The sequence below is a fragment of the Fundulus heteroclitus genome, chromosome 24, assembly GCF_011125445.2.
Source record: "Fundulus heteroclitus isolate FHET01 chromosome 24, MU-UCD_Fhet_4.1, whole genome shotgun sequence".
Classification (NCBI taxonomy): Eukaryota; Metazoa; Chordata; class Actinopteri; order Cyprinodontiformes; family Fundulidae; genus Fundulus; species Fundulus heteroclitus.
The window spans coordinates 3,793,392-3,809,128 of NC_046384.1; the positions used below are offsets into that span (position 1 = coordinate 3,793,392).

The 15,737-nt window shown below is 40.2% G+C and overlaps 1 long non-coding RNA gene across 1 annotated transcript; it reads left to right on the plus strand.

Moving 5' to 3' along the window:
- The first annotated feature begins 535 nt into the window (after positions 1 to 535).
- On the plus strand, positions 536 to 6,441 carry LOC118557896. Its single transcript, XR_004928091.1, has 3 exons — positions 536 to 1,260; positions 2,711 to 2,715; positions 6,035 to 6,441. It is a non-coding gene; the product is annotated as an uncharacterized LOC118557896 (long non-coding RNA).
- The last annotated feature ends 9,296 nt before the right edge of the window (positions 6,442 to 15,737 follow it).

Genomic DNA, 15,737 nt, shown 5'->3' on the forward strand with positions numbered 1-15,737 from the left:
CTTTTCAAGGAAGAAAATTAATGATGTTAAATTAAAATTATATAATCAAGATATAGAGTGAAACAATTCAAAGTTTTAGGGGTTGGGTTTGACGAAAGAATGACATGGAATATACACATTCAAACAGTCTTAATTCAATTCAATTCAACTTTATTTATAAAGCGCCAATTCATGAAACTTGTCATCTCAAGCCACTTTACAAAGTCAAAATCAATCATATTATACAGATTGGTCAAAAATGTCCTATATAAGGGAACCAGTTGATTGCTTCAAAGTCCCGACAAGCAGCATTCACTCCTGGAGAAGCATAGAGCCACAGGGAGAGTCGACTGCATTGTCCATGGCTTTGCAGCAATCCCTCATACTGAGCAGGCATGAAGCGAAGATAAACCACCCATTAGCGGGAAGAAAAAATCTCCAGCAGAACCGGGCTCAGTATGAACGGTCATCTGCCTCGACCGACTGGGGGTTACAGAAGACAGAGCAGAGACACAAAAAGACAGACAACAAAGCACAGAAGCACACATTTATCCAGTAATCTGTTCTACATTAGATGGTAATAGCGGGTGATCCGTCTTCTCTGGATGATCAGGTTTTGAGTGAAAAGAAAGTTGTTGGAGAAAATAGTGTATCATACAGTGTAGTCACTGGCTGTTCCACTCAAGGAAGATTTGGAAGAACTTAAAAGAAATATACAAGGTGGTGAAGTGCGTAGGTTAAACAGATTGTTAAAATCTGTGGATTTGGAAAAATAGGTAGAGATAAGGTGTCCTGATAAGGTAAAGATCGGCTTCATGAGTTTTTCTGTTAGGCCTTATATCCCTCCTCCTTTGCATTAAAAAACGCATTACCTTATGTAATTTTTTTATAAGGATAATAAAAGTTCAACAACATTGGTAATGCCAGATAATGATGCAAATGTGTAGACTCCAGTTTACAGTTCAACAGTCAGATGGCAACACAAAATAAGCTGTTGCAAAACCTGGTGGACCTGCAGCAGGTGCTGCAAAACCTTTTCCCAGAAGGCAGCAGGGAGAACATTCCATGGTGGGGTTGTGAGGGGTCTCTGATGATGTTATGGGCTCAGGACAGGTAGCGCTGGGATGAAATGTCTTTAATGAAGGGTAGGGTACCCCGATGATACCTTCTGCTGTCATCATCACTCTCCTCAGGTTCCTCAAGTCAGAGGCGATGCACCATCCACACCACACAGACAAACAGCTGGTCACAATGCTCTCTATGGTGCTGCTGTAGAAGGTCGTGAAGGCAAGTCAAATTTATTTATATAGCACAATTCAGTACAGAGACAATGCAAAGTGCTTTACATGATTAAAATATAGGAAAATAAAACAGAATAAAAGCAAGTAGGGATAGTATAGAAACAAAAAAGAACATTTGAAAACAGTAAAACATTTTAACTTGAACATTCAAAGGCAATTCTAAACAAATGTGTTTTTAATCTCGATTTAAAGGAACTCAGGCTTTCTGCACTTTTACAGTTTTCTGGAAGTTTGTTCCAGATAAGTGGAGCATAGGAACTGAATGCTGCTTCTCCATGTTTAGTTCTGGTTCTAGGTATGCAGAGAAGGCTGGAGCCTGAAGACCTGAGTGGTCTGGAGGGTTTATACGCTGATAACAAGTCTGTGATGTATTTAGGTGCTAAGCCATTTAGAGATTTATAGACTAACAGAAGTATTTTAAAGTCTATTCTCTGAGATATAGGGAGCCAGTGTAAGGACTTTAGAACTGGGGTTATGTGCTCTACTTTCTTAGTCTTAGTGAGAACGCGGGCAGCAGCGTTCTGGAACAGCTGCAGCTGTCTGATCCACTTTTTAGGCAGACCTGTGAAAACACCGTTGCAGTAATCAGTTCTACTAAAAATAAACGCATGGATTAGTTTTTCCAGATCCTGCTGAGACATCAGTCCTTTAATCCTGGAAATGTTCCTCAGGTGATAAAAAGCCGACCTTGTAATTGTCTTTAGATGCTTTTGGAGGTTCAGGTCTGAGTCCATCACTACACCCAGGTTTCAGGCCTGATTAGTGGTTTTTAGTTGAAGTGACTGAAGCTGTGTGCTAACTTTTGATCTCTCCTCTATTGGTCCAAAAATGATTACTTCTGTTTTGTTTTTGTTCAACTGAAGAAAATTTTGGCACTTCCACGTATTGATTTCTTCTAGGCATTTACTCAGTGCTTGAACTGGTTTATAGTCACCTGGTGACATGGTGATGTAAAGCTGTGTGTCGTCTGCATAGTTATGGTAGCTGATGTTGTTGTTTTTTATGATCTGGGCTAGAGGGAGCATGTAGATATTGAATAGGAGGGGACCCAGGATGGAACCTTGGGGAACCCCACATGTGATTTTTGTCATCTCTGATGTAAAGTTACCTACTGATACAAAAAAGTCCCTGTCCTTTAAGTAGGATTTAAACCAGTGGAGAGCTGTAGCAGAGAGGCCGACCCAGTTCTCCAGGCGCTCTAACAGAATGGAGTGATCAACAGTATCAAATGCTGCACTGAGATCCAATACAACCAACACGGTGGTTCTTCCACAGTCTGTATTTATATGGATGTCATTAAACACCTTGATCAGGGCGGTCTCTGTACTGTGGTGAGGAAACCTGACTGGAAAACGTCAAATCGGCTGGTCGTAGTTAAGAACGTGTTTAATTGTTGAAATACAGCTTTTTCAATAATCTTACTGATAAAGGGGAGGTTTGAGATGGGCCTGTAGTCCTGGAGTAGAAGTTTGTCTAAATTGTTCTTTTTCAGCAGTGGTTTGATAATTGCTGTTTTTAGGGACTGGGGGAAAACACCTGACAGAAGGGACGTGTTTATTATCTGGGTCAAATCAGACGCTATGCCAGGTAAAACTTTTTTAAAGAAAGCTGTGGGTAGAACATCAAGGCAGCTGGAGGAGGAACTTAACTGCTGAATGATCTGCTCTAAGCTTTTGTGGTTTATTTCGCTGAAATGGGACATTTTGTCAGAAATAGTTCCAGCTGAATAAAGCATTGGTTCTGGTGTTGATATGGTAGTACAAAGTGATCCTCTAATTTTTAGGATTTTTTCAGTAAAGAAGTTAGCAAATTCATTGCAGGCCCTGGTGAAGTGGAGTTCGGAAGTCACGGACACAGGAGGATTTGTTAACCTTTCGACTGTGGAAAATAAGACACAAGCATTATTAATGTTTTTCTCAGAGAAGAAAGATTCTCTTGCATTTTTCAATTGTAAGTTATATCGGTAAAGTCTGTCTTTATAGATGTCATAGTGAACCTGCAGTCTGTTCTTTCTCCATCTGCGTTCAGCTTTTCGACACTCCCTTTTTTCACCTCTAACTGCTGGAGCATTTCTCCAAGGAGATTTTTTCTTCCCGGAAAAAAACTTCACTTTGACTGGAGCAATGCAGTTAATGATGTCTGAGACTTTAGACTGAAAGTTATCTACTAGCTCATCTACTGAGTTGCAGCCCAAGGTTGAAGTATCAGAGTAAGCTTGAATAAAAGTTTCCGCGGCATTGTCCTTAAAGGTGCGTTTTCTTACGATGTCCCTTTGGCTAAATGAGTCACTGGAAATGATACATTCAAAGGTAACAGAAAAGTGATCAGATAGGGCAACATCAGTTACATTGACCTGTGAAATTTTTAGACCTTTAGTGATGATCAAGTCTAAAATATGTCCCTGTTTGTGTGTTGGCTGTTTAACGTGTTGACTTAAACCAAAGTTTCTAAGTGTGTCACACAGTTCTTTTGCACTTCTGTCTTCAGGGTTGTCAACGTGAAAGTTGAAGTCTCCCACAATAATTAAACAGTCATAATCAACACATATCACAGACAGGAGGTCACTAAAATCATTAAAAAAGTTTGATGTGGACTTAGGAGGCCTGTACACATTCAGAAACATAGTTTGTATCGGGCCCTTTACCTGGAGAGCCAAATGTTCAAAAGAGTCAAACTTTCCCAAAAACACCTTTTTACACTTTAGTGAATCATTAAACAATGTTGCTACTCCTCCACCTTTCCTTTGCTGTCTGCTCTCACAAAGGAAATTGTAGTTTGGAGGTGTTGACTCCATCAGTATAGCTGCTTCACTAAATTCATGCAGCCATGTTTCTGTTAAAAACATAACATCAAGATTATTGTCAATAATGAAGTCATTAATTAAAAGGGATTTTCCTGACAGAGATCTAATATTTAATAAACCCAGTTTATATGACTTAGTGGTTGATGATGTCTCTGTGACAGGTTGCATCTGACAGTTTATGATTTTTAAGTATTTGTTCCTGTTTATCCTTTTGTTTTTCTTATTTCTGCCACGTATTATCACAGATATTCCATAATCTCCGGCGAAAGGCCCCGGCTGATGCTGGGAACTCTCATGTCTGATAAACGTGTGGCCAGGGTCCAATCTGTATCACAGCGAAGTAATTTGGAGTTCCTCAGTACCAGAGTGTTCTGTGATACGTGGAGGAGGAGGATCTGAGGCTCTGAGGCCTTTGGAGAATCCTGGTTTATTCACAGCAGAATGGCTATGTGGAGAGGATGTCATCTGTAGGCCAATCTTAAATACTTTGTTCATGTTATGAGAAAATCCCAGAAAAGGAACTTCTGGGCTTTGTGGAGAAGAAGGGGAGGCGGGTCTAGTCTGGACCGGTGTTTGTGAAGATGGCGGTTCTTGGTCCTCTCTTTGTCCTGCTGAGATCTGGGATGAATCGTCCTGTATCTCTGACAACGCCTCATTCTGTGTCATCTTTCTGGCCATCTTTATCTTGGCTTGTTCGGGCTGCACTGGGCTTATCTTTTGTTTAGGCACTGGATGTACTTAGTTTTGGGACAAAGCTGATGACGCATGGTTCACAGAATAGAAGATGTTTGAAATCAGTCGTTTTGCACCTGACCTATTTAGAGAGAAACCATCTCTGTTGAACAGATGTCTCCTCTCCCAAAAGATGTTAAAGTTGTCTATGAAGGTTACAGTTGTTTCTTTGCATGTTTTTTCCAGCCATTTGTTTAGCATCAGAATTCTGGAAAAAATCTCGTCTACACAATTAACGGGTGCATGAGGGCCACTAAGAAACACCTTGACATTCAGGCCATCAACAAGTTTCAACAAACGAATGTAATCCTCTTTTAATACTTCTGATTTTCTTATATGGTTGACGTCCTTCAGAGCTTCAGCTTGTATTATGAGGTTTTCCAAGGTCGGACGTTTTCTCAAGACCCTTGGAAGGTCTGTCTGAAGGATGTCTGTTAAATCAGACACCAGGCCACAGTTCCCGTCGTTATAAATCAACACCTCTGTGTTTTTCTTGTTACAGAAATGTTTAATCCCCCTTACAGAACCATTGCATAATATCAGGGTCCTTGGCCCCGTGGCATGTCTTTTCTCTGATGTCTTAGAACGAAAATCGTTGACATACCTCTGGTTTTTGTCCTCCTGGGTCACATTTTGGAGCGGAGCAAATCTGTTTAGTAACGGAATTCCAGCATTTCCAGCAGGTTTACTCCTATCATTTGTTTTGAGAACAGCCCACTGTTGTTTCCCTTGTCCTGGGACATCTCTCTGTAATCTCGGCCAGTTTTCTTTGTCTAGGCGTGGGGTTCGTTGATCCTTTGGTCTTGCACCCAGAGTGGTCCAGGGATTCTCATTTTCCTCAGGGAACTGTTTGTTCGCTGAGTCGCTGGGCTGGTGGTCACCGCTCGGAATCACAGGCAGGGTCGTATCATTTCCATTCGCAACGTTTACATCATAATTCACTTCAAGTCAACAGATTTTCACTTCCATAACAGCTATCTTCTGTAAAAGCTTGTCAAAGTCCATTGTGTTGAAGGAAGGCATCTTTTCAAAATCCAAATAAAAAAATAAGTAAAATAAAATAAAAAGAAAATAAATAAATAAAAACTAAATCCAACTTTCTGTGGTTTAGGTTAAGAGATAAAAAGGAGATAAAAAGTAAAAGGCACGAAAATGCAAGCAAGCAGAGAGCAGAGAAAAAAGCGTCCGAACAGGCTGAGAGGCAGATAGTAAAAAAAAGGATGGGCGGGGCCAGGTGGGCTCTCCTCATCTTCCGCAGTAAGTGCAAGCGCTTTTGTGGCCTCTTCGCCAGTGACATGGTGCTCACAGACCAGTTGAGGTTGTGTGTTATGTGCACCCCGAGGAATTTATTGCTGCCGACCACCTCAACAGCTGAGCTGTTAATGAGAAGTGGAGCATGGCGAGGCCATTTCTCATTCATTCTTCTACAACTTAAATTTTGAAGTTCACTGTAGCTCAGTCTGAAAAATTAAACAAATTAAAAATGTTTTAAATGTTTTTAAGACAACTAAAAATGAGCAACTAGAGAAATGCTGAAACTAGCAAGTAAAGGCCCTGCGACAGACTGGCAACCTGTCCAGGGTGTACACCGCCTCTCGCCCATTGAAATGCTGGAGATAGGCACCAGCACCCCTCGCGACCCCATAAGGGATAAAGCAAGTAAGAAAACGGATGGATGGATAGTAAGTAAAGATTGTTACCTTTAATGACAACAAACATCTCTCAGTAAAAAACAGCTGTACAGTTTGAGTAAATATTCATAGCATAGTAATTTTTACTCCTGTGTGCGTTGTCATGTGTCTGTTTAAATTAGGTTTTTGGCTAAATGTTTGTCCACATAGATCACAACAGAAAGGTTTCTGTCCTGTGTGGATTCTCATGTGTCTGCTTAAATCTGATTTATGGATAATTCTTTGTCCACATAGATCACAACAGAAAGGCTTCTGTCCTGTGTGGATTCTCATGTGTGTGTTTAAATTTGATTTTTGGCTAAATCTTTGTCCACATAGATCACAACAGAAAGGCTTCTGTTCTGTATGGATTCTCATGTGTGAGTTTAAAGTTGATTTTTGGCTGAACCTTTGTCCACATAGATCACAACAGAAAGGCTTCTCTCCTGTATGGATTCTCATGTGTGTGTTTAAATCTGATTTGTGGCTAAATCTTTGTTCACATAGATCACAACAGAAAGGCTTCTCTCCTGTATGGATTCTCATGTGTGAGTTTAAATGTGATTTGTGGCTAAATCTTTGTCCACATAGATCGCAACAGAAAGGCTTCTGTCCTGTATGGATTCTCATGTGTGAGTTTAAATGTGATTTGTGGCTAAATCTTTGTCCACATAGATCACAACAGAAAGGCTTCTCTCCTGTATGGATTGTCATGTGTCTGCTTAAACCTGATTTATCAATAAAGCTTTGTCCACATAGATCACAGCAGAAAGGCTTCTCTCCTGTGTGGATTCTCATGTGTCTGTTTAAATTAGATTTTTGGTTAAATCTTTGTCCACATAGATCACAACAGAAAGGCTTCTGTCCTGTATGGATTATCATGTGTCTGTTTAAAGCTGTTTTTTTAATAAATGTTTTGCCACAGTCTTCACAGTTAAGTTTCCCTCTTCTCTGGACTTTCCTTTGTGAGTCCATATTTTTCTTCTTTGTAGAACATTTCTTATATCCAGAGTCTGACAAGTGTTTCAGCTCAGACAGAGGGTGTTCTACATCACTGTCCTTATCATTCTCCTCAGTGTCTTCAGCCTCTGAAGAAATGGAAGCATCTCCATGATCTTGTATCCCGATGGATTTTTCTCCATCATTCTCTTCTGGAAGCTCTCTGCCTTTAATTTGGTCTGGATAAACCTGTGAGAGCAGCAGAGACTGTTCATCATCCAGAGTATTTATGGGAGGAGCATCGACTGGAAACCTGATGGCATTAATCACCTCCTTCCCATTGAGCTGCTCTCCTGGCAGACTGATGTAGACTCCCTCCTGTTCCTCCTTGATGTGGGGGGGCTTTGGGTCATGCAGGTTGGCAGGAGGTCTGTGGTCTAAAGAAGCTTCTTCTTTAACAATCAGCTTCTGCTTAACATCTGCAGGAAACATGGAAACACGTTATGCACATTATAAAGTATTTTGATCTCAGCCTAAACTGAGGCACATTTTAATGAAAATATATTTAGGTGATTTAGTTAGATTTCATTTTTTTGGCATTTTTCATGTCTTTTGCTTCATAACCTGCAACGTAATATGGATTGTTGGATGATTTATTTTACACCATTTCATTTACAGAACATGCAGTACAGTAAAACAGAATAAAACAACAGAAAACTTCAGCGCAGGGCGTTATGTCCTATAATCAATATAGCGATATAATGAGCAGATCACCTCGATAACGATTTGTGGACAATAAAACAGAAAACACCACCCACAAAATCCACAAGCTACTTCATAGCCAGGGATATTGATGGTATAATCCACCTTGACAATCATGGCGACTGCCCTTGTCCCATCCTAAAAAATGGTTTAGGTCACACCACAGTTCATTCCTCCTCCAGCAGGGTTGGAATGGCCCCAAAAAGCTAAAGTCCAGACACCAGAGAAGAGAAGGAGGCGGCTAGGAGGCTAGGAGAGGAGCAGCAGAGCAGGGGCCCAGGACATCAAAAACATTTTTTTCTGAGAATGGTGAGAATAAAACTACAGAGGGCAACTGAAACAATTAGCCTAGTTGTTCATTCATTTTATGTCTGTAACATTACCAGAGGAGTCACTAGATTTTAAGGACGGGGAGGTTATTTTTCAAATAAAACATTCGAACAATAAAAACTAATACAAAATAGATACAATGATAGAACAAAAAAAAACAAAAAAAAAAAAAAACTTCTCAAACTGAGTTAAAAGCCAAGGAGAAATATTGTGTTTCAAGAGCCGATTTAAAAACATTTGTTTGATTTGTAGCAGCTTATTCTACAATTTGGTAGTAGATTAGTGATCTAAATGGGTCGTAATAGGCTGTCAGATACTGAGATTATTGAACCAGAATTCAGCCACACACAGAGTTTGGTTTTCAACATTTTATTAAAGGCGATGGTTGGTGGGGAAGGAACTGACCCAGACTGGAATAGTGTTAATTTCGTTAACGAAAACTAAACGAAAATATTTTCGTCAATGCACATTTTCCACCGAATGAAAACTAGACGAGATGAGACTAAAATTCCCACTAATAAACAATAACTGGGAGTAAATCAGAAATAATTTTCGTAGACTAATAAAGACGAGACGAAAATGCAGTTCGGTAAATAAAGACTGGGCTAAAATCTATGGACATTTTAGTTCACAAACAAAGACGCGACGAAAATTACATATTATTATATGATATGGTTTTGTCAAATCCTGTCTCCTTCTCCGCCTCCTCCTCGTCAGCTCTTCCGCCACACACCCACTTTCAAACCTGGAGCGGGCAGGCACAGAGTAGCCTACACAACACATGGAGCAGACAGGAGCTAGATTCACGGCGAGGCGGAGAAAGAGGAGATGTGATATATGGACACATTTTCACTTCATTTAAGTGGAGAACAAAACCAAATGCTTGATTTTAGACAAAGGGAAGGAATGTGGCCACATGGTAGCTGGAAAAAACACAACAAACCTGAAGAGACACGTCGCAGTTCACCACAAAGACATTGTGGTAAGTTAACAGAAAGATTGGTGGTGGTTGTTTACAATGTAACATTAAATCAGCGGCTATAATGTCCCAATGATAAACTAACTTTCATAGCATTTAGTATCCAGGCTGGCTACGTTACGTTAGCTTCTTAGCACGTAGCCACATGTTGATAGAATTGCAAGTGAAGTTAAATTTATGCTAACTTAGATATGTTATACTGGTCGGGCAACTATAGTTTTAGTTAAATGGCATGTTTGATTAAAGCAGACAGATGCTTTAGGTAATCTAGGAGCTGCAAGTGTACTATAGTTAACACAAAACACCTCGGCAGCTACACATGTATGCTAAATTTATCAGGATAAGACTAAATACAAATAATACGCCACACAAAATTCAGAACAACTTTAACCTAGATTTTCATACACAAAATAGCCATTGCTAGGGGAACCACTGCAGGGATTGGGATGCAAACTCCCAATTTCTTTAATATGTGACATAAAATGTTGCTCTGTTTATCTGCACATTACTATTACAAGGACATTTGATTTGAATTGGCATCAATATTAATACAACCAAAATGCATGCACACAAAAATATCTGCAATTTATTCCTGCATAAAATGATAGTTAGGTTGTATGTATGAGTTTGAAATGGATTGTCAAATGTAGTTTTTACAGAGACTTAGTTTTTGTTAAGGAAAAAAAACAGACCTATATGCTACTTATACACTTGGAATTCCTGTTATGCTGTGCATCTATCCTGACATTGTATTAATTTATGTTCCAGATTGAAGCTACACCACCACCAACAACCTACCAGCCACCCAGAAACAATGACAGGCCAGCTATACAAGCTTCCTTAAATGCCCAAACCAAAAACAAAGCTGACTCTCAAGACCAACGTTTCAAAGAAAAAGCCAATTTGAGTTGGGTACTTGAATTCATTTTAATGTTTGAATTGGATTGAACACATATAGGTCTTGCCTTTTGTTGGCATGACTGTTGAATTTTTGTAGTTTAAATGTTAAAACATGTACAACTGTGATTAAAATTAATTCCTGTTCAGTTTATTTGCAAGTTTAAAAGATTTCATACGTTCTAGCAAGCTATGCATTGTTTCACCTTAAATACTGTACCTTTATATACCATGTGAACTAGCTGGCAGAAAAGCACATTTGTTGTATCAGTTGGAGTTTTTTTTCACAACATTGACCTCAAATCTATTTATTCTATTATTCTATGTGAACTAGCTTTAAACAGCCAGTACTTGTGTTAAGTTCATAAGACACTTTATTTTATTTATTTGTTTCCTTTGTCAGGTGTATTTTATTTGTTTTAATGCAAGCGTTTGTGTCTTTGAACCTTGACAATGTTCAAAATAAATATGCAAATATTGTCAGAACATCTTCCATGTCTGCATGTGTTCCTTAAAATTGTGTTTTTTATCAAAAAGATGAGAGAAAATGTTGAAATGTGAAATAATTTTAGGAAATGTTAAATATTATCTGCTGACAAAAAAGTAAAAGGTTAAAATGATGTCCTGACTAAAACTAGACTAAAATGTTGACAGTTTTTGTTGACTAAAACTAAACGAATAAAATTATGTTTTCTTGGACTAAAATAAAGACTAAAATGCTCGACTTATAGTCGACTAAAACTAGACTAAATAAAAATGAGATGATGTCGACTAAATGTAAAACTAACAAGCGATGCTGAAACTGGACTAAAACTAAAACTAAATTTAAAAATGGCTGGTAAAATTAACACTAGACTGGAGCAGGTGGGAGATGATGGCAGGAGCAGGCGGACGTGAGGCGAAGGAGACGGCGAGGCTAACGACGAGGGACGAAAGACACGGAAGAAGGCTGGTGAAAGGTAGAATGAAGGGCGAAGACGTTCCGGCGGGGATGAGCAGACTGAGGAGGGATTATGTAGGCAGGTTGACAGGTGGACTGAGTCTGACTTGACTGACTCGGTGGCAGTAATCAGGCGTGGAACCTTTATTCTCAAGGATGTAATTCTCCGGGTCCTGAAGAGGACCCACTTTTTAAGTCTTTGTTCCTTCTTGATCTACGTGAAAGTGTACGATATGATATGATATATTGTGACCATGCATTGCAGGGAAAATAACTTTTCCATGCTGGAGATCCGCAGATATGCTCAGTTTCTTTGGAACACTTGTTGACATTTAGACAGAAAACAAAGCAAGTTTAGAGACTTAAACCTTCAAACAGGAAAAAGGCCTAAGAAAAGACACAAATTCAGTTCTCCAGTGATCCAGCAGACTGAAAAATGTGGAGACAGGCTGCAGCGAATGCCTAAAGAGTCAGATAAATATCAACCTTATCACAATGCAAAACCAAAAGGTAACATTGGTAAAAGGTGGAGCCATTCCAGAGAAGCTATCACCAAGGAAAACCTTGAAAGTATCTGCAGAGATTTTCTCACACACTTTGACGTGTGTTTAACAAAAATCCAAAAGCAACTCCAAACTCATCATGCCCCAGCGTACGATAAGGTTGAAAATCATTTCTAACACGGTTTATCCTGTTTTAACCCTTTCCTATCGTTTTGGGACTTAAGACATGGTGAAGGTTTTATTGCTCAGCTGGAAAAAAGCTGCCCCTCCAACTCAAACGGTGGATGGAAGATGTTATGAACCATCTAAAGCTTGAAACATACGGTCAGCGACTCCGTTCATAGATTTAGAGTAACCTGGCAGCCATTTATTTCATGTTTGGGACTTAATTCTCTTAAGAGTAACATCTTACCCAGCCCCTCCTTTTTACCTCTTTGTTGAACCTGATAGCTGAATCTCATCTGTCAGCACGTGCTGTTGGGATTGTATTACCCTTTTTATTATGTTCTTTATGCTGTTTTTGAATCTTTAAAATCAATAAAAATTATTTGAATATTTTTTTCTCTTTCACCTTTTAGTTTGTGTCCATTGAATGTTAAATAAGCCCAAAATAACACCTCATAAAGTTGTCATCAAACGTATCACACAGAGCACTATAGCATGGGTTAAAGCAAAGAGAATTAGTTTTACTGAAATTTTTTCCCAGTCAGCCCATATATTTCTGGGGCCGTGGACGTCATGCCACATTAGTTTCCTCATTTGCTTAATGTGCAAAGTCAACTTTAACCAAATCTGGTACTTTTAAAATATCTATTGAAAATTCCTTTATCTCTGCCACCTTTCAGTTTCAGAGCCTTGGCGTCATCTTGGACAGCCTCTCCATCCTCTCCATCACTTTCCACATCCATAACATCACCTGGTTAACTTTCATCTCTGCAGCATCAAGTTCTTCCTTCGCACTTTTGCCAAACTGGTTCACAGTCCTCTCACCTCTCCACTTTACAATTTCAGCTCCCTTTCCTCCCTGTCCTCCAGAAAACCCTCTATAAACTGCAGCTAGTACAAAAGACAGCAGTTTGCATCATTACATCATCTACTTCACACATGAACATTAACTCCACTGGCTCCCTGTCACATTTACTATAAACCAATCATGTGATCATACAAGGCCAACCACAACCTGGATAATGCAGGACACATAACCAACACTATGATCACGTCATAAATTTTAATTTGACACAGATCGCACATTACGATAATAAGTCTCTGCTTTGCCCGTTATTGTTCACCAATTAATCATCACAGTTTATAAAAAGGCATGATTTAACTTTTTTTAAGTTTAATAAAACGGTTATATTTTAGCCCAGTGACTGGAGATAGTCACCGCCCCCCCCCCCCAAACCCTCTGTTCATCAGGCCGCGTTTCCTCGTCAGATACGGCTTGACCAAACACCTGTACGGAAAAGCAGTGATAGAAAATCGATCAATGGATGGATGGGATGTTACATTTTTAAAAAGTTTAATAAAATTTCTCAAAGTTTATCAGAAAAAAAACGCAACTTAATTAGAAAAAAATTATTAAACCTTTGCGTAAAGTTAAATATTGTTGAAGTAAATCTTGGCGGCTGTATCTTGTCTGTCTGGCAGGTGTTTTTGGCTTGGAGTAAAATGAGTCGATAGATCCACAGACAGGAGGCTTTTTCAGCTGTTTCTGGTGCGACTCGCTTCTACAGTGTAGCTTCACATTGCGCTCTACTCTGTGTAAAAATAAAAAATAACTTCATGAAAGCTCTCTGAGAATTTCCTTTCTCTGGCCCCACCCAGTCAGAACCCGTTCTCCAGTCCATGTTGTAGCTGCAGTTTATTGTTTTTATCTTTTTGATGTAGTTTCCTTAATAATCTGTACACATCAAAATCCTTGTCATTTTATTAAGTGTCCTGGTGCTCCAGGTGGAGCTGCTGTATATTGACTGATAGCCGCTCTGCCTGCAGCTCTGCCTTCTTTGGTTCAGAAAAGCGCAGTTTTTTTTTTTTTTTTACTTTTTCCGAATCGGACCCAGTCAAATGCGCGACATTGTTTCACATTCAGGCTCTTCTTCTTCTAGGGTCACACTAAATTATTCAATTCAATTCTATTTATATAGCGCCAATTCATGAAACATGTCATCTCAAGGCACTTTAAGTTAATGTAAAGCTAATGTAAATTAGCCTGATTGGCTAATGTCCTGGCTCTGCCTGATTTCATTGGTTGACAGCAGCTTCAGTTTAAAACCTTGAATAAAAAGTCTAGACAAAACTGTTTGCACTCAATTTCCAAATGACTGAAATCCGTCGCAGCGACGGAGAACTTTAACCCCTGAGCTACAGTGAAAGTAGTAATGCTCCACTTGTGAAAGTAAACCTGTTGGCCTCTCCTTGGCATCAAGACAGCAATGCGGTACCGCGCACGTGACGTCACCGTCTCAAGAGCAACGCCCCTTTTGCCGCTTAGGTAGGGCATACAGGAGAGAAAGCACGGATAACCCAGCTATTACAAGCGCAACAGAACCAGCGATATGACCGACTTTACAGCCGTTAAACTTTCCCAAGACGATGTCCCAGGCACACGGTTTACTGGTCGAACTGTCGAAGAACACACCAACCTTCAGCTCAAACGATGGCTTGAGGTTCGAGGGCTTAAAAAGACTGGAAAACTGGCCGAGTTGATGAACGGTAAGCTTTGTTTTTTTTTCCTGCGCGGCGATCATGGCAGCGTCGGCCGTTTTTTTTTTTTTTTGTTGTTGTTTGCAATCACCGTCCAGGAATGGGTATATGTTTAATGTTTGTCTCATTTGAAATGTTTTTGAGTAAGCTATCCTGGTAGCAGGCTATCATGTTAGCGCCTGCTACCATGATAGCCTATATGCTGTCATGGTAGCAGGCGCTACTTTATTAACATGTCAGCCACCAAAATACTCTTACCTTGACTTGATGTCGCTGGAATTGGGTCAGGATGTTCTTCGGTTGTGCCCTGTCCTCCGACAAAATGCTTGCTACATATGTACTTGAATTTGGTAACTTTTTCCGGGTTGAACTGTTGTGTAGGCCGACCGCCCCGGTGTTCCAAGCGTACACATTTATCCTTGGCAGTCTTGAAGAAAACATCCTTCATATGCGGCCGATCAGCGTACCTCGAGTCGCTGTTGCACGTTCCATAGCAACAATGTTTAAAAACCATGGTCTTAGATTTGGAAAAAGCAGTCGTTTACCGAGTAAAACCTAGGCTAACGCACGTCTCTTTTAAAGCAAAGCAGCAGCGGGTTTCAGGAGTTTGCCCCACTGCGTACCACGTGATGTGACGTCATCGTGACGTTGTGTTTCTAAAAATAGCTCGCGCGCGGTACCGCATTCTTGGTGCTCCACAACCAGACAGGACACGTAAAAAACTGGCAGAATCAAGGCTGCCAGACAACCGGCGCCACCGGGTCCTCTGACTACCACCAGCAACCAAAGCAGGTGGAGTGTCTTGCTCAAGGACAAAACGACAGAGGATCGATGTGGGGGTTCAAACTGCCAACCCACCAGTTCCAGGAAAAACTCCTAGCTCCTCCCCCACTGTCCATCAACCATCTGGGAGATCCAGTTTGTTTTGTGGTTCCTGGTGAAAACATCTGTGGACCAACCTGATCAGAAACTGGGATCTGTTCAGGTTGGGATCTGAAGATTTATTTAGTATTTCCCCCAAAGCGGATGAGTTTTACTTTGCCTCCATATCTGACGGTGAAACTGGGATCCTGGCTGAGTTTGTTCCAGCAGCAAGAGCAGCTTTGTGTTTCCTCACAGACCAGCAGACTCTAGCATGAACACTTGACCTAGAGAGTCAGGAGATCTGAACTGGAGCCTCTAGTCAGAGGTTGAAGAAA